Source organism: Octopus bimaculoides, chromosome 24 (genome assembly GCF_046866305.1).
Source record: "Octopus bimaculoides isolate indiv1 chromosome 24, ASM4686630v1, whole genome shotgun sequence".
In the NCBI taxonomy this organism is placed as follows: domain Eukaryota; kingdom Metazoa; phylum Mollusca; class Cephalopoda; order Octopoda; family Octopodidae; genus Octopus; species Octopus bimaculoides.
The window spans coordinates 5537466-5558427 of NC_142951.1; the positions used below are offsets into that span (position 1 = coordinate 5537466).

Genomic DNA, 20962 nt, shown 5'->3' on the forward strand with positions numbered 1-20962 from the left:
ATATATATATATATATATATATATATATATATATCAGATATATATATATGACATATATATAGATCAATAGATAGATAGATAGATATTATATATATATATATATATATATATATATATATATATATATATATATATATATATATATATATATATATGTATGTATGTATAAGACAAATAGATAGATAGATAGATAGACATAGATAGATAGATAGATAGAGAGAGAGAGAGAGAGAGAGAGAGAGAGACAACAGGTGTAGAGGGACAGACAGACAGACTTAAATTTGATTGAATGGAGGCAACAGGTCGGCAGGCAGATAGATAGATAGATAAATAGATAGATGGATAGATAGATAGATAGATAGATAGATAGATAGATAGATAGATAGATAGATAGATAGATAGATAGATAGATAGATAGATAGATAGATTAGATGAGTCAGCCATAGTAGATAGACAGAGAAACACAATAAGACACAAAAGAAAGAGAAAAAGAAAAAGAAATAAGAAAAAAAAGCGAGGATGCCGAGAGAAAAGAAGGAAGAAAATAAAATCCTAGCAGAGAGAGAAAGCAATTAGAACGAATGAAAGCAGAGAAAATAGTGAATGAAACACATGACCTGCATAGGAAGCGTTTTGATTGGTCGAAAGTACATTTTCGTGCTTGGCAAAGAACCAAGCGTCGTCTGCCAGAAGAAGAGAGAGAGAGAGAGAGAAACTGCGAGATTGTTGTTTAAGTGGATGTCCACAAGAGACGACGACGTCTGCAAACACCGTGTTCTTACTGTAAGTTGTTTTAACTTTGCTTACCATTTTCCATTGAATTTCTTCAATCAATCCTTTGAACTTTTTCGCCGATTCTGAATTTGTAGTGGCAAATTTATTCTCTTCATTTCGCCTTTCTGGGAGGTTTTCTCTCTCTCTCTCTCTTTTTTTCTCTTTCGTATTTCATTCATTCTACCCATATATTATCCAAATCCCGATGAGGTCAGCTCTCTTTTACAGTCCATTTAGCGGGGCTCGATTAAAAATTAAATAACGATGAAGTACTGGGGTCGATTTAATCAACAAACCCTCCACTTTCAACCAAAATCTTAGGTTTTGGGCCTAAGCCAGCCACAATTCTGCTTCGTATACTATATCTACTCTTTTATCTCATTTCATCGGCTTTTCCATTTTTTTAAATGTAAATCGTAAACTCCCCCACAAATTATAGACTGCCCTTATGCTGTCCCTCTCATCATCTATTATTATTATTATTATTATTATTATTATTATTATTATTATTATTATTATTATTATTATTAAGGCGGTGAGCTGGCAGAAACGTTACCCCGCCGGGCGAAATGCTTAAGCGGTATTTCGTCTGTCTTTGCGTTCTGAGTTCAAATTCCGCCGAGGTCGACTTTGCCTTTCATCCATTCGGGGTTCGATAAATTAAGTACCAGTTGCGTACTGAGGTCGATCTAATCGACTAGCCCCCTTCCCCCAAAAAAATTTCGGACCTTGTGCCTAGAGTAGAAAATAAAATTATTATTATCATAATCATTGTGGGTGGTACCGCTCTAAGACCTGCGAGTTGGAGAACATGAATTGGAGAGGGCACCTGCCTTTGGTGTTCAGGGAGATCTTTGATTATCCCCCAGAGGTCCTCCTGTGTCAGGAGGGCCCCATCCCTATCATCATACCCCTATTTAGTTTCTGTTTTTTTTTTCCTTATTCTATTTTTATTTATTTTTTATTATTCTATACTAAGCATGCTTCCTTCCATCTTATTGTATACGATGTAGACTTTCTATACATTTATATGGGTTTTTTTTCTTTGTTTTATCTCATTTCATTATATGTAAACCCCCCCCCCCCCACACACACACACACACTTTATGTCTGCCTTCGTATTGTCCACATCAACCTTCACCCTGGTGGTAAATAAAATAAATTATTATTATTATTATTATCATCATCCTCATCATCACCATCATTATCATCATTATTATTATTATTATTATTATTATTATTATTATTATTATTATTATCATTATTATTTTGTTATTGTTATTGTTGTTGCTGTTATTCCCCCTGTTGTTAAGAAGGGAATAATAATAATAATAATAATAATAATAATAATAATAATAATAAATTCAATTTTTTTCTTTCGTTATCCACTGTTCACATGTTTTAAAAACCCCGTTGTATCGTCCTGTTTTGTCACTTCATGTTGTTTTATGTAAGCCCTTGTGGCTAATAAAGAAATAATGATAATTATTATTATTATTATTATTATTATTATTATTATTATTATTATTACATTACGTTAAACCTGCTTACTCACAACAAAACTCCATAACACACATTCTTTGTTTTGTTCTGTACTGTTCATGTTTTTGTTTTTTTTGTAATATAAATCCAATAAAGAAACTATTAATTATTATTATTATTATTATTAGTAGTAGTAGTAGTAGTAGTAGTAGTAGTAGTATCATCATCATCATCATCATCATCATCATTATTATTATTATTATTATTATTATTATTATTATTATTATCATTACGTTCTGAGTTCAAATTCCGTCGAGGTCAACTTTGCTTCTCATCCTTTCGGGGTCGATGAATTCCACTTGAACACTAGGGTGGGGTGGGCGTGGGCGTCGATGTAACCGACTAGTCCTCCACCCCCAAAATTTCAGGCCTTGTGCCTTTAGTAGAAAGCATCATCATTATTATCATTATTATTATTACTATTATTATTATTATTATTATTATTATTATTATTATTATTATTATTATTATTAATATTATTATTATTATGAAGGCGGTATGCTAGCAGAACTGTTGGCAACGCCGGAGAAAATGCTGAGTGGCCTTTAGTCCGTCTCTACGTTCTGAGTTCAAATTCCGCAGAGGTGGACTTTACCTTTCATCCTTTCGAGGTCGATAAAATAAGTACCAGTAGTGTACTGGGGCCTGGTGCCAATATCATCATCATCATCATCATCATCGGTGAGTTGGCAGAATCAATAGCACGCCGGAAAAAAATGCCTGGCGCTATTTCTTCCGGTTGTTTACATTCTGAGTTCAAATTCCGCCGAGGTCGACTTTGCCTTTCCTCTTTTCAGGGTCGTTAATATGGAGTACCAGTTATGCAGAAAAGTTTGCGGATCTTAAATTGTTTATACTTTCACATTACATAAAATATTTTAAGGATTTTTTTTTTTTACAATCCCTAATAATATTTAATTATAAAAATAAAATAAGATCTTTTTAAACTTCGAATGGTTATTGGGGGCCACCCAGGTAAAATATGAGGGTCCCTGATTTATACTATTGTTCATGTAAAGATGAGGTGAGCCGGGAGGAATGGGTCAGTGACATGAATGGCTGAGGGACCCTACCGGAAGAGGAGGTGTGAGCGAAGTCAAGTGGGCGGAAGTAGGACCAGCGTGGACCACTTTTGCCTCGGGTAGTAGGAGCGGAGGGACACGTGTGGACGTAGGAGCTGGAAAGGGAATTTGCCGTATGTTCTAGCGATAAATTAGACGGATAGGGCGCATCTCGGATTTAATCCGGCTGGACTGTGAATACCGAGAGGGAACCCGAGAGGTATGTGAATCACACTTTGTTCCTCACGTTTCACTTCAGGTCCCTGAATTGAATTCAATTATTTACTCTTTTACTTGTTTCTGTCTTTTGACTGTGGCCATGCTGGAGCACCACCTTTAGTCGAGCAAATCGACCCCAGGACTTATTCTTTGTAAGCTTAGTACTTATTCTATCGGTTTCTTTAGCCGAACTGCTAAGTTACGGGGACGTAAACACACCAGCATCGGTTGTCAAGCGATGTTGGTGGGACAAATACAGACACACAAACACACATACATATCTATATATACATATATACGATGGGCTTCTTTCAGTTTCCATCTACCAAATCCACTCACAAGGCTTTGGTTGGCCCGAGGCTATAGTAGAAGACACTTGCCCAAGGTGCCACGCAGTGGGACTGAACCTGGAACTTTGTGATTGGTAAGCAAGCTACTTACCACACAGCCACTCCTAAGTAAATTTAGTATTTAATTAATTTAAATTTAGTGTTTAATTAATTTAAATTTAGTACTTAATTAATTTAGAGTCGGGAAAAATAAATAATTTGGAAAGGGCTTTGAAACAAAAGTTCCAGAAAATCGATGTTGTACCTGTAGCGTTCTCTCTAAGGGGAATGGAAATATGAGGGGTCAGTTAATCTTAGAAAATCCCCCTCTTAATCTTCAGTGTCCTAAAATGAAATTTTCTTTAAAAAAAAGGATACTTTGGATTATATATATATAAAGAGAAACCCCGCCGTACATAAGGTGGTGGTTACGGTTGGAGCGGCTTTTTATAATTGATCTATTCGTTTAGAAGTGATGTAGTGTTGAATGATAAAACAACTAAAACACAGAAGCAGACTACAACGATATCAACATTAACATCAATAACAACAACAACACAAATAACAACAACAACAACAATAACAATAACAGCAGAAGCAGCAGCAACAATAACAAGTCTGCTTATCTTTTTTTCTTTTCTTTTTCACTCTGATCAATGAGTGACTCATACATTCAGGTTTACAGCAAGTAAAACACGTGCTAGAAATAGCAGCTAAATCTGCTTCACTTCGCACCGCACACCGCCTCAGAAATATATATATGCGTGTGTGTTTGTGTTTGTGTTTGTGAGTATGTATATATATATATATATAATTCACCTTACCTTAATTAAATTATTCTAATTAAATGACTCGAGGTACTCGTTTTGCCCTGGTTTTGATTTATATATATATACATACATGTATATATATATATATATATATATATATATATATATATAGTCTTTTGCTTGTTTTGGTGATTACTGGGCTTGGAGATTATTTTTTTGTTTTGAGGGGAGGGGCTCTTAATCAGGCTTCTTGTTAAATGCTTGTTACTTACATGCGCGAACTCTCGTTGTCGCACCGCTAAGTTACAAGTTCTAAACACTGGCTCCGTTTCTCTGGCATCCACCCCCATCCCCACACACATACGTTATGTATATATACACATGTATATACATACATACATGTACACGTACACACAGACACACATACGCACACATGTAACGAGATTCTGCATAGTCTCCATCCATGTGCAAAATTTCTTGACGTGAAGAAGAGGAAGATTCTCTACCGTTTCCCCACAGATTTTCTTTGTATAGGTGTGGTGTTTTCTAATGGTGCCAAATACCAAGTATTCGGTTGCATCTAAATAGCTGTTGAGGTACCATCCCAAAACATTACCGTTTGTCATGGCGAACCAATTTCTTGGTCATAAGATTTACACACACAAACATGTAAACAAGCATATATAATATATATATATACATACATATATATATATATATATATATATATATATATGCTTGCCCCCACCGCCACTGCCACTTGGCTACTGATGTTGGTGTGTTGACGTCCCCAAAAACTTAGCGGTTCAGCAAAAGAGTTTGATAGAATAAGTACTGGACTTACAAAGAATAAGTCTTGGGGTTGATTCGCTTGACTAAAGGCGGTGCTCCAGCGTGGCCGCAATCAAATGACCGAAACAAATAAAAGAAAAGAATATATATGTAAATGTACACACACACAACATATGTATGTATATATATACACACTTATACACACACTCTCTCTCTCTAATAACGAGGTTCGATATCAGTTTAGCAGTATTTTGACAGTTAACAGCAGTCAAATGACAGACTCGCTCGGTAATCGGTTCCTGACCTGCAAGAAATAGCAGCCAAACTACATATTTGGTTCGTTTCTGCTCGTACTTTCCTCGGCAAGCAGCCTACTTGTAGTAGTCGTATCGATATCGATTTTGCTACTTTGAATAAATCGATAGTTCGTACAATCTTCGTACAGCGACAATAGTCCATTTGTCCAAAAACTGATCGATTTTCTTCAATTATTATTATTATTATTATTATTATTATTATTATTATTATTATTATTATTATTATTATTATCATAATTATTATTATTATTATTATTATTATTATTATTATTATTATTATTATTATTATTATGAAGATGCCGAGCTGGCAGAAACGTTAGCAATCTGGGTGAAATGCTTAGCAGTATTTCGTCTGTCTGTTTACGTTCTGAGTTCAAATTCCGCCGAGGTCGACTTTGCCTTTCATCCACTCAGGGTCGATAAATTAAGTACCAGCTGCGTACTGGGGTCGATTAAAATCGACTGCCCCCCCCCTCACCAAAAATTTCAGGTCTTCTAAAAACGCAACGCAAACATTTAAATTGATAGGATCTTTCCTAGAGATGTGGAGGCATTACTTGTTAACACAATCTATTGGGGTTTGGTTTTTTTTTTGTTTTCTTTTGAGATATGATTCTCTTGGGATGTTGTCTTGATGTTTCTCACATCCCTCTTTTATCATACCAAGAGCACCTACAACAACAGAAACAGTTTTCTGGCGAGCATAGCAGAATCGTTAGTACGCCGGAGAGACACATTACTATCTTCCGGGCCGCAAATCGTATAGGTCTTTGAATATTGAGAGGACATCTACCAACAGCACAGTTGAGACCAGAGCAAAGAAAGTGCCTTTGTTCCTCAATTACCATATTTCTCTCAGATCTCGTGTGTGATAGTGCTTTACAAGGGTTTAATCGTCATTTTTACGCTTTTATGTTTACTCTATAAATTTAGACAGGACCCTTAGCATAGCACCTTAAAGTAGGCGCTATGGACGCTGGGGTACTAGAACTCATAAAGCTTATAGGCCCGTGAATAAATTACTTTCGGCATATTTAGGTGTGAGGGTATGGGCCCACATATCTTTTGTGAACCCACCCCACGTCTCTCAGAACAGTTTGCAGTCTTATTGTTCGTTATACCGTCAGTGACTGGAGACTGCAATATATTTTTCGAACGGACCCCTGTCATAAGACCCGAACACGTCCCTGGTTAGCCCTCACAGCAGACGATGCAATGTGGTTGTTCTTTTAAATTCCTTTCATATAACAGGTTTTTTTGGTGGTTTTATTCGCGCCAGGCTCAAACCGGTATTTGTATTTGACCTACAAGCAGAAAAGAATCGCAAGATGGATTCATCAAGCCAAGCCCCCCAGGGGACTTAAGAGTGGATTAAGAACGAGATGGTTGGTTAATATCTGTAGTCTCAGTTGGTTACGTTTGGGAATCCAGCCAGAAAGTGTCATGACCGTTGCTCTTGATAGGGCCGTATGGACGAGGTCCCTGTGGACACTACCCCGTCGCCCATGATAAGCAAGAAACCTAGAGATAGACCAAGAACGAGATGGTTGGATAATATCCATACATTCAGTTGATCATTTTTCTGAATCGACAAGGCTTTAAGGACTTGGTTCTGATGGGACTCTACGGACGAGGTGCCTGAGGACTCTAGTAGATCAAGGACCAGATGGTTGGGTAATATCCATTGTGTCAGTTGGTCATGGTTGGGGATCCAACAGGACAGTGTATTCAGAGATGCTTCTGGTAGGAACCTGTGGAGGAGGTACATGAGGACTGTACCCCCAACAACTCTCCCAGGAATAGTGGGCCGAGAAGATGGATCTTCTCTACGGCAACAGACCCTACAACCGGTTAAAGAAGGCCTGGGTTGTAGAAGTATGTAATCTCCAGTATTCTAGTCCTCTGTGTATGTGTGTGTTGTTGTTGTTGGCTCTGACGAATGCTTTGTTCTAATTGGTGGATTCTCTAGTGTTTGTTGCGAAATCTGTTTTGGAACTGGGTTTCTGAGTGGTTGATCTACAGCTTAAGCAATTGTACAGCTGTTTGTGAGGATTGGTGAGACGCGTCTGTAATGACATCTTTTAGTGTGAGCGTGTGTATGTGCGTGACTGTGTGTATGTGTGTGTGTGGTGCACGAGTGTGTGTGTGTGGTGTATATACACAGACATATATAGAGGGAAATATATATATATATAATAATACAAAGAATATATATACATGTATACACACATATATGTACATACTTACATCTACATGTGTATATACATGCATATACATGCGTTTGGCCGTACGGCTTTTGAATGTTGTTTTCACTGTCCATTTTTTCCTGTCTTGGTTTGTGTTTGCCACCTTGGAATCCTCTGTGTAGTGGGTTGATCCACTACTCAGGAAGAGACTATTCTAGAGTACGTTCTGTCTTATCTTCGAAACGTCTAGATAGAATAGAGACAGCTGATGAAGGGATATTCCAAGTGGCTTTCCGTTTTCCTATATGTTCGTTCCGTTGTCTGCAGTTTATTGTTCTAATGTCCTGTACCCTGATATGCATGTATATACACATGTAGATGTAAGTATGTACATATATGTGTGTATACATGTATATATATTCTTTGTATTATTACATTATTGAACGCACACGTCCTTTTTTGCAAGTAAGTCTACTATATATATATATATATATATATATATATATATATATATATATATATATATATACATATATATGTTCATATGTATATACATATACATATGTAATATATATATATGTATTTATATGTGTGTATGCGTATATATGTATATGTATATATATGTGTGTCTGTGCGTACGTGGGTGCGCGCGCGGGCGTGTGTGCGTTTGCGCGCGCGTGTAAATATATATATATCCTGGTTGCAATACTACGCCCAACACATGTCCTGAGTACTTTCGACCAGCTTTGAAATGTGCACTCCGCCTTTTCTGAATTATTTTCTGCGACTTCCTTTCGCCCTTCATCCCTCCGCCTGACACCAGTTGCTAAAAAAAGAAACGCAGTCAAAAATAATTATGGCTGACTTCAAGAAACACTGGCGCAGGTCGTGGTTGTGTGCTTAAGAAGTTTGCTTCCCATCCGCGTGATCGTGGGTTCGGTCCCGTTGCACAGCACCATAGGCGAGTGTCTTCTACTATAGTTCCGAGTCTTTGCGAAAAGATTTTATATGAAGGAAACTGAAAGAAGCTTGTGGTCTACGTTTGTGTATTTGTGTTTGTCCACCACCACCGTTTGACAACCGCTGCTCGTTTGTTTTCGTCCCCCGTATCTTAAGCGGCTTGGCAAAAGGAGATCCGATAAAATAAGCACCAGGCTTTGCAAAATAACGATCAGTCCTGGGGTTTGACCAAAACCCTTCAAGATAGCGTCCCGCCCCAGCAACGCCACAGTCCAATGATTGAAAGAAATAAAAAGATTAAATATCAAAGATAAACAAAAACGCATCAAAACGTGTCAATCACAAAGTGAAATATGAAATGTTACGTATCGGATGGGTCATAACACCACGTGACCAGCTCCTCTCCCCTACCCAGTCTTCCTCCTGACCCACCGCTATTTCTCTGTTCCAAAGTGACCCCCACTTCCTCTCTGTATCCTCAACTTTTCTTGTTTTCAGTTGGATTAAGATATTTTATCTAAGTTGTTCAGAGAATTTACTTGGTGACCCAGATTTTAGAACCCCTTCAGGCGATCACCTATTTTCGTTTTATTTGCGTGAAGCCCCGGCCCTGCCTGAATATCATGTTCTTTGTGCTGACTAACACAGCGTACCCTTATTCACCAAGGCCTCTCAGTCACGTTTACTCCCTACGCAACAACGACCCCATTACCCACGCTATATAGGACACGTGTTACGACTTACGTACTAAACCCTTTACAACATGTCCTGACTCATATAGTTTTTGGGGGGTTTTTTCTATCATAAGCACAAAGCCTGGAATTTTTGTGGGGAAGGGCGTTAATCGATGACATCAACCTTAATATTAAACTTGGGCGGAATTCGAACTCAGATCGCAAAGACGGATGAAATGCCGCTAAGCATTTTCTCCGAGGCCTGCTAACGATTATACCAGTTCTTTACATAGAAATGTGTAAACAATAAAAGAACAATTTGCAAAATATTATTATTATTATTATTATTTGCAAATTCAGCTTCGATCATTGTACAACCTCATTCGCCATAGCCACCAGGTAGAAGAAAACTGTCCGCCCTTTCAAATCAAAGAACAGCGGCGGGGTGAATTGTAATAGAAATAACGGTTTAAAATTTTTAGCATGGAGCCAACAGTTTTTAAGGGGAGGTGGGGGGCTAGTCGATTACTTATTTTACCGACCTCGAAAAGATAAAAGGCGGAACTTGAGCTCAATGGCTTCAAATTTTGGCACTAGGTCAGCAAGTTCAGTGTAGGTTTTAAGTCGATTCCATCGACCCTAATGCATAACTGATATTTATATTTTATCAGCCTCCGAAAGAAGGATGAAATGTAACGTCGACCTCAGCGGAATTTGAACTCAGAACGTAAAGACAGACGAAATACCATTAAGCATTTCACCCGGCGTGCTAACGTTTCTTGCCAGCTCACAGCTGCCTTCAATAGTAGTATTAATAAAAGGCGGGATGATCACGTTTGGAATGCTTTTGATCAAAAGTCTGCTAGATCAAAAATAAACCTTGTACTAAACAACGACTAGTGTTTGACTACGCCATTGTAATTCACATGACATGATTCTGACCGTCCCCATTGTCTACCCCCTCTTCCTCCTCCTCTTCCATATATCCCACCTTCCCTCTCACTCACCACTTACTCTGACAGTGACACAATCGCCACGACATCTCCACATGACGTGTGTGTGCGCGCGCGCACGCATGTGTATGTATGTTTGTAAGTTGATGTGTATGTATATATATATATATATATATATATATATGTATATATATATAACGAAATATATGTATGTAGATAGATAGATAGATAGATAGATAGATAGATAGATAGATATAGAGAGAGATAGGTAGACAGCCAGACGTATGCATGTACACAGACTTTCCGCTCTACACCCCATAGAGTCCGTGTGAACATATTGGAAGCCATGATAGCACAACTCTGGACCAGACCCGACTGTCACGAGAGAAGCCGGAAGAGTGGGGACGTCAGCGCTGGCACTCGTCTTGCTAAAAATAGCAGCTAAATTTCCTTCAGCTACCACCATCATCATCATCATCATTTAACGTCCGTTTTCTATGGTGGCATGAGTTGGACGGTTTGAAAGGATCCGTCGATCCACAGGGCTGCATCAAGTTCCTATGTTCTGCTTTTGTATGGGTTTCTACGACTGGATGCCTTTCCTATCGCCAACCATTTTACAGACTAGACTGGGTGCTTTTTTTTTTCTTTTATGTGGCACCAGCACTGGTGGGGTTGCCAAATAATCTGCAAGACAGGAAAGGACAAGAAAAATGTATTCCTGTTGTGGAGACACAATTTTCATTCTACATGTTTCAGTAACAGGACTGCGACCATACTGGAGCATCGCCTTGAAAGGTTTTAGTCGTACAAATCTAGCCCCGATTTTATTTTAAATCTTATACTTACTCCATCGGAGTGTTTTGCTTAACCGCTATGTTACGGAGGATATGAACAAACCAACACCAGTTGTTAAAGGATGGTAGGTACAAATACAAACATAAGAACTCTCTCTTCCTCTCTCTCCCTCTCTCTTTCTGTCTGTCTGTCTCTCTCTCTCCCCTTTCTTTCTCCCTCTCCCTCTCTCTTTCTCTCTCTCTCCCTCTCTGTCTCTCTCTCCCTCTCTCTTTCTCTCTCTCTCTTTTACACACACATACACACACAAGCATACATGTATGCGACAAGCTTCCACTCATTTTCTGTCTAACAAATTCACTCACCAGGCATTAGTATGCTTGAGGTTGTAGTAGAAGACACTTACACAAGGGGCCGGGGTAAGGATATCTCCCCCACCCATCCACCCACTTGTCCGTATCCTTCTCCTGGAAGCCCTCAAAATAACAACAACAATAATAATAATAATAATCCTTTCTACTATAGGCACAAGGCCTGAAATTTGAGGTGGAGAGTTAAGTCGATCACATCGACCCCAGTGCGTAACTGGTACTTATTTTATCGACCCCGAAAGGATAAAAGGCAAAGTCGACCTCGATAGTATTTGAACTCAGAACGTAGTGGCAGACGAAATACCGCTAAGCATTTTGTCCGGCGTGCTAACGATTCTGCCAGCTTGCAGCCTCCAGCAATTAATTAATTAATTAATTTATTTATTTATTTTATTTTATCAAGTTTCAGCTCACGAGCTGTGGCCATGCTGGGGCACCGCCATTTAGGGTTAGGGTCCCATCAATAATAATAATTCTAATAATAATACTTATTATTATTAGTAGTAGTATTTCAAATTCCGCCGAGGTCGACTTTGCCTTTCATCCTTTCGGGGGTCGATAAATTAAGTACCAGTTGCGTACTGGAGTCGATCTAATGGACTGGGATCTTCTCCCCCAAAATTTGAGGCCTTGTACCTAGAGTAGAAAAGATTATTATTTCAAATTCTTGACACAGTATACAATATGCTTGGAAACAGCTACGATCGCTGAGTCTGTCTTTAGGGCTGTCAATGCCTTTGAGAACGAATTTACTTCAAAAATTGAGTCTTGTCTGTTACATTCGGTTCCATAGTCGGAGTTGAAGGCAAAACTAGAAAAAGAGAACAAGCTACCATCATTGTATCACGACCCATCCTCTAATTCTTTCACAAGACATATCGGATATGAGATATAATAAGTGCAAACTCTTAATGTAGAAGTAACATGTACTGTTCCACTTTTGTCTGTCTGTGTGTGTGTGTGTGTGTGTGTGTGTGTGTGAGAGAGAGAGAGGTAGGGTGGGGGTTGTAGTGATTGTGGTGGCGGTACTTATGGTGGTGGTGTCGTAAGGGGAGACGCATTAATAGAAGTAAAGGAGAAACGGAACATTGAGCTAAGTACCATTGTTGTGTAAATACTTCGTCTACAACTCTCAGACTTTCAACCCCACCTCTTTCTTCTATCTATCTATCTATCTATCTATCTATCTATCTACCCTCTCTCTCTCTCTCTCTCTCTCTCTCTCTCTATATATATATATATATATATATATATATATATATATATATATATATATATATATATGTATATGTATATGTGGCTGTGTGGTAAGAAACTTGCTTCCCAACCACATGGTTCCGGGTTCAGCCCCACTGCATGGCACCTTGGGCAAGTGTCTTCTACTATAACCTCGGGCCGATAAAAACCTTGTGCGTAGATTTGGCAGACGGAAATTGGAAGAAGCCCGTCATATATATATATATATATATATATATATTAATATTTCTAAGTTTCTCTAAAGGAGACTACGGCAGCGGTACTTATATATATATATATATATATATATATATATATATATATATATATATATGATGATTGCTTCATCTTGAGAGATGATAGCCACCCCATCAACAGACACACCACACCCCATCACACAGCACAGTCACTCCGTTGATGCGCCCTTAGATGACTTTTAAGATCAGCTTCTGATTGACAGGGTTTAAAACACAAGTGACAGATATTATTCAACTTCCTTCTACATCTTTGCCCTTTGGAATCTGATTCTAAAGGAATGTTTTTGTGAACTAGCGTACGTCTTTTAAGTCCAGATATTGTCTTACGAGATCTTTGACATATGGCGCAAGTCGTGAGAGGTAGAATGGTGTCCAGGATCATTATCTGGGCATTACGATTTTCATGTGACTTCGTATGGTTCACGTATCCTGCTTTTGACAACAGAACACGGTCACATGTAATACATATACAATGTCCACTGTTCATTACAGTTCCAATTGTTCCTTTGCGACGGGCTCTTTTAAGTTTAGAGTGCTTACATACATACATACATACATACATACATACATACATACATACATACATACATACATACATACTTACCTATATATATATATATATATATATATATATATATATATATATATATATATATATAAATGAGAATGTGTGTCTGTCTGTCTGTCTGTCTGTCTGTGAATCCCTAAAACTCGAGAACTACGCAACCAATTTCATTCAAATTTTACACATGCCTTACTTAGGGTTCCAGTTGTGTTTTAGTAAAAAAAAATTATTAACTTCTTGCAGAGTTCGAGCACACGGCAACAATATCTCCTCCACTATTTAAGTATTACGTGTCAAAAGTGAAACAAAAACACTCATGTCAAATACTTTCACTTTAAAAATGAAACTATTCCACTAACTGAAACAATCACATTTCGATACTGTAGTGACAGATACTTTCACAGAGAGAGAAAGAGAGAAAGAGAGAGACAGAAAGAGAGAGAGAGAGAGATGTATATGTATACATATACATGTATATGTACACCATTTCGATACTGTAATGACAGATACTTTCAGAGAGAGAGAGAGAGAAAGAGAGAGAGAGAGAAAGAGAGAGAGAGAGAGAGAAAGAGAGAGAGAGAAAGAGAGAGAGAGAAAGAGAGAGAGAGAGAGAGAGAGAGAGAGAGAGATGTATATGTATACATATAGATGTACACGTATATGTATATATATATATAGATCTATACATACATGTATATGTATACATATGTGTAGATGTATATATATATATAGATGTACATGTAATATGTACACATATATACATATATACATGCATACAGATATCTATACATATATACACCCATCACACACACATACACATGCACACAAACACACACATTAGTCATTTGTTTTCTTATCCAAAACTACGTCAAAAGTACTGAATGGATCTTTATGAAATTTGGAAATTATATTCTTTGCATAACGGCCATAACTCCCATGAAAATTCATATATTTTTGATGTTGATGAAATTTTAACCCGAACATAACAGATGAGCATTATTTAGAAAATGATGTCACACGTTATCGAGGCTACCATTCTTTCTGGATGTGCAAAAGGGGATGACGTCTTTATTCCAAGAATTCCTCTTACTCCATCAGGAGCAGACATTCCTTTTACATTCAGAAGACTACAATTCCCCCTTCGTGTAACTTTTGCCATGTTCATAAACAAATCTCAGGGTCAAACACTGTCTGTAGCTGGTCTTCTCTTGGAAGAGCCCTGCTTCTCACATGGACAACTGTATGTTGGCTGCTCAAGAGTGGGCAGCAACAAAAAACCTATTTGTATATGCTCCACAAGGGAAAACAAGGAACATAGTTTACAATGAGGTGTTATAATCACAACAGCAAGAAAGTACGTACATGATCACCTTCTTTTACGAAACTTCATTGACTTTCATATATTTATATTGATATACATATATATACGTGTGTTTGGGTGCGTGTGTGTATATACATCTCTATATATAAAGATGATGCGTAGTCTAGACGGCGTTTTTAGATTTCATTATTCTCTTTAACCCGGGCAACGCCGGGTATTTCTGCTAGTATATATATATATATATATATATGGGAGAATTTACGAAAAAACAACAGACGAAGACAGGTGGTGTAAACAACAAATGGATGTATTAGTTTAACGCTCGGGAATAGAGAAAGTCTTTGACATTTCGGGCCTACGCTCTTCAACTGAAAGGAACACAGAAAGAAATAAGGAGAAAAAAATATAAATGTAGTGGTCAGCGATTTATCATGGCGAATGTATGTATGTATATATATATATATATATATATATATATATATATATATATATATATATATATATATATATATATATATATATATATATATATATATATATATATATATACATATATATAATTAAGCATATAGGAGCTAGAGGTTAGACAACCATCTAAGGGATAATAAATATCCAATATACTTCTGGAGGGATAATTATTTATATTCAAAGGCTTACTGTTGCTAGGCAATAGTACAATTGAATAATTGAATAATAGGTGCAAATGGAGGTAAACAAAAGTTTGTCCAGAATTTATATATGGTAAGGAAGAAAATGGAGAAGAGATTCAATTGACAAACATCAGTAAGATTTATTTACAATAATCATAGGAATAAATAAATAAATAAATACAGCTCCACTCCTACGGCTGTTTCTACTTTGGATATCCAATATGCTACACTTGACATATCATACAAAAATTTTACTCCAAAGATCCATCAGTGAGTTAGTATCATCATCATCATCATTTAACGTCCGTTTTCCATGCTAGAATGGGTTGGACGGTTCGACTGGGGTCTGGAAAGCAAGGAGGCTGAACGTATATATATATATATAACTTTTCGAAACGCCGGTGTTAAAACGGGGGTAGCTGATGAAGGAAAATGTTCTGTATGTGGCTTGTGTGTTTTCTGTACTCTGGTTATTATTATTTTCTTGTCTACGTTTTGTTTGCAATGTCCTGTACCCAGATACGCACCTATATATACAAGTAGACGTACGTATGCACATACCTGCACGTATATATAATTATACTCATTTATTATTTGTTTATATATATATAAACAGCGTTCAAGACATACACACTTCACGTCTGACTGTACAGCCTTTTTGTTTGTTCATTTCACCGTTTCGTTTTCCTTGTCTTGTTTTCCGTCCGCCACTACCCTCCACGAAAACAATTTAATTTGTGTTCGTGGGAAGAACCATTTTAACGATGCGTACTGCCTTAATTCTTCGAAACGCCAGAGTTTTAATAGTGGCAGCTGATGAAGGGGATGTTTCTATGTGGCCTGCTTGTTTGTTGCACCTTGTTTACCATTTTGTCCTTGTTCTTTTGCCACGTCATGTACCTAGTTATGTATCTATATGTACATGTAGATGAACGTATATACATACATGTACATATATATGCATAAATGTGCAACAAGGTGGAAAAAAGAGTACTCAAATACCAGAGGTAGAGTAATATGCTTTATTTAAAAGCAGCAGAAATATAACAAAAGGCTGTTACTCTCCTCTTCCTTTCCCTCCTTCCTCCCCCACTCCCTCTCATTCCTCTCTTTCCCTCTATCGCACACCCTCTCTCCTTTCATCCTTTCTATCTTTCTTTTCCTCTACCTTCTTTCTCCCTCTCTCTCTCTCTCTCTCTCTCTCTCTCTGTGTCTTCCTCCTTCCCTCCCCCTCTCTTTCGCCGTCATTGATCTCCAACTTTAACCGTTTTACTGCTGCTGCTTCTGCTGCTGGTGAACGTTTAGCCGTTTCTCAAACCTGACTTTGACAAAACCTCTTTGAAACGGTCGGTTATTCTTCGTAATGACCACCACCACCAACACCAACACCACCACCACCACCAACACCACCGCTGCAGAGACAGCACTAAACTAACTAGCGGCAAGTGAAAATGTGTATGTGTATGTATGTGTGTATGTATGTGTATGTATATATATATATATATATATGTATATATATATATATATATATATATATATATATATATATATATATATATATATATATATATATATATATATATATATATATATATATATCAGCTCTTCGAAACGCCGGTGTTAAAACGGGGGTAGCTGATGAAGGAAAATGTTCTCTACGTGGCTTGTGTATTTTCTTGTCTACGTTTTGTTTGCAATGTCCTGTACCCAGATATGCACCTATACATACAGGTGGATGTCGGTATGCACATACCTGTACGTATATATGCATATACTCATTTACTATTTGTTTATATATATATATATATGTGTGTGTGTGTGTGTGTGTGTGTGTGTCTTTGTTTTAAGGCGTCAGTGTGGACAGGGGACTGAGGGGCGTTGTGTGAGAGCGTGTGCGAAAACATAAACCAATTCTGGGGGGTGGGGCGTCTGTGTGTGTGCGTGTGTATACGTACAAATACACACACACACACACGTCTTTGCATACATACATACACACACTGATATATGTATATATATATGTATATATATATATATATATATATATATATATATATATATATATATATATATATGCGTGTGTGTGTTGTTTCTAACACGCATGCACGCACGCACACGTGCACACACATACACACACACGCACACACAATCCCCCATATTAATCCCCTTCCTCTGCCCCCCCCCCCTAAACAAGCCAATTTTCACCTGTCCAACATCTTGGCACCTGTGTAATAATGTGCTGACATTCCAGACACTTGGGAGAGTCGGGGTGGGCCAGGGAAGTGCGACTGGCTTTTAAAAGTTTGTCCTGCTGCCGATCTTGCATTGCTGCTGCTGCTGTTTTTTCTACCGATACCTATTGTTGTTGTTGTAGTTGTCTCTGTTGCAATGGTCCTTGTAGACTTTGTGGTGGTGGTGGTGGTAGTAGTAGTAGTAGTAGTAGTAGTAGTAGTAGTAGTAGTAGTAGTAAGGTAGTAGCGGTGGTGGTGGTGGTAGTAGTAGTAGTAAGGTAGTAGCGGTGGTGGTGGTGGTAGTAGTAGTAGTAAGGTAGTAGCGGTGGTGGTGGTGGTAGTGGTGGCGTTAATTGTTCATGTTAACAGACAGTAATATCAACACGGCTGCAATTAAAAAAAGAAACACCCGCCCTTCCCCATCCCCAACAGTAACCCCCCCCCCCCCCCCCCAGTGGAGCCTGTACATGGTCACTCGACCTGTTAGAAATAGTAGTCAAGTTTCCATTTAAATCACACTCCACTGTAAAGAAGTCATTCCTGTCACGACCATCCCATCTTTTTTTTAAGGCTATCTACAGGCTACATTCGTGGCACTCCGTCGGTTACGACGACGAGGGTTCCCGTTGATCCGATCAACGGAAACAGCCTGCTCGTGAAATTAACGTGCAAGTGGCTGAGCACCCCACAGACACGTGTTACATTAATGTAGTTCTCAGGGAGATTCAGCGTGACACAGAGTGTGACAAGGCTGTCCCCTTTGAAATACAGGTACAACAGAAACAGAAAGAAAGAGTGAGAGAAAGTTGTGGTGAAAGAGTACATACAGCAGGGTACGCCCCCCCCCCCCTGGGTCATTGCGCCTCCACACAGGCTACATTATGTCCAGTATGTCCGTTCTTTTCCTTAGCGTATGATTTGAAAGTGATTTGGCTGCTATTTCATCTTGACCACATTCTCCTGACCACTGTTCATTGTGACTATTTTGCTGTTCTGCGCTGCCAGTCATCCCCTACTCTCCCCACTCAATATTAACACCCACCATTTCTCAACCCCACCCCATACTCTCCGGCAACCTCCACCCAACTACCCATTTCTACCCACCTCCTGCCTTGACGATCAATTCTGTCACTTCATCATCACTATTTTTATCGCTTTGCTGCTCTACCGACCGATAACTCCCACCTTCACTTCTAAAATGCGAGTCACCATGTAGCTCCACCATGGCAACAAACCTATTATGTGAGTGGATTTGGTAGACGGAAATTGAAAGAATCCCGTCGTATATATATATATATATATTGATTGATAGATAGATAGATATATAGATGGATAAAACTTACTTGGAAAAGGATGTGTGGCGTTCGATCATTATATATATATATATATATGTATGTATATATATATATATATTTGTTTGTGTGTCTGTGCTTGCCTCCCCAACATCGCTTGACAACCGATGCTGGTGTGTTTACGTCCCTGTAACTTAGCGGTTCGGCAAATGAGACCGATAGAATAAGTACTAGGCTTACAAAGAATAGGTCCTGAGGTCGATTTGCTCGACTAAAGGCGGTGCTCCAGCATGGCCGCAGTCAAATGACTGAAACAAAAGAATACACACAACGCACACACACGTGTGTGTGTGTTTGTATGTGTGTTTGTGTATGTGTGTGTGTGTGAAACGTTTTTTCAGTCTGCCTTGGGACAAGGGAATTGAAATGGCTTTGAAAGAATTGTCAAGGTGTTATTTTAAAAAGAGATGACAGGTAGAAAATTAGGGCGACATTTCTCAGGTACTGCTGGAATTCTTTAGATGTTGGACAGGCACTGCACCTGTCCCTTCCCTCTACCTGTCCCTTCCCACACCACATATATCACTTCACTTCAGCACCAATCTCTAACTCACCTGCTAACGAAAGAAAATTACATTAAAAGGAAAAAAAAAACATTTGAAAATTGCATTAAATAAACCTTTTGAAAATAAGACAAAGAGAAAGTCGTACAGGTTGGAATCTGTAAGAAAACAGTTGTTTGTGTTGACAGGGATTGGTGTTGCTGTTGTTGTTAGAGGTAATGGTAGAGCGGGCGAGCTGACAAAACCGTTAGCACGTCGGATAAAAATATTTAGCAGCATTTCGTCCGTCTTTATGGTCTGAGTTCAAATTCCGCTGAGGTTGACTTTGCCTTCCATCCTTTCGGAGTCGATGAATTAAGAATCATTGAAACACTGCGGGTCAATGTAATCGACTAGCCCCCCCCCCCCCCCCACACACACCCCAACTTTCAGGCTGTGTGTCTTTAGTAGAAAGGACTATTATTATTATTATTAAGGCGGCGAGCTGGCAGAGTCGTTAGCGCGCTATTCGAAATGCTTAGCGGTATTTCGCTCGTCACTCCGTTCTGAGTTCATTTTCCGCCGAGGTCGACTTTGCCTTTCATCCTTTCGGGGTCGATAAATTAAATGCCAGCTCATCGCTAGGGGCGATCTTACACAGATGTTTTTAACTACTTTAGCCCCGCGCTGATTAAAGCCTTGTGAGTAAATTTCGTAGACGGCAGCTGAAAGAAGCCCGTTGCCTAAATTTCTTTTTTTTTTTACTTTTGAGGAAGAACAAACAGAAAGATGATAGAGATACACTGCCAATTATATTGTTACTTAGAATACACTTAAAATTCGATAATCAGATATTAATAAGAGATCATAGCAATGACGATGTGGCCCTAATGCTTCTTATAGATTATTGTAGAGCATAATTATGAACATTTTACATCACATCAAATATTTCAAGTGTAGAGAATTTTATTTCTGCGAACGTTTCAGAAATTCAGCGCAATCCATCGGTTTGAGACCGTTACCCACCCATTACGAATCTGTTGTTGGCATGACAACGACAATAACAGAATCAAATGTATTGGCTATCACTCTGTCTCTTTCACTCTTTCTCTCTCTCTCTCTCTC

General features: G+C 38.3%; 1 protein-coding gene across 2 annotated transcripts in view; it reads left to right on the forward strand.

Annotated features, from left to right (window-relative positions):
- The first annotated feature begins 283 nt into the window (after positions 1–283).
- The window catches only part of LOC106880034 (uncharacterized), a 38831-nt gene continuing 18152 nt past the window's right edge, over positions 284–20962 (forward strand). Inside the window, exon 1 of one of the 2 annotated variants that reach the window (XM_089341437.1) lies at positions 284–783. The gene's annotated coding sequence lies outside the window, so the exon portion shown is untranslated. The remainder of the gene's footprint in view (positions 784–20962) is intronic. The other variant, XM_089341438.1, reaches the window with a different exon arrangement.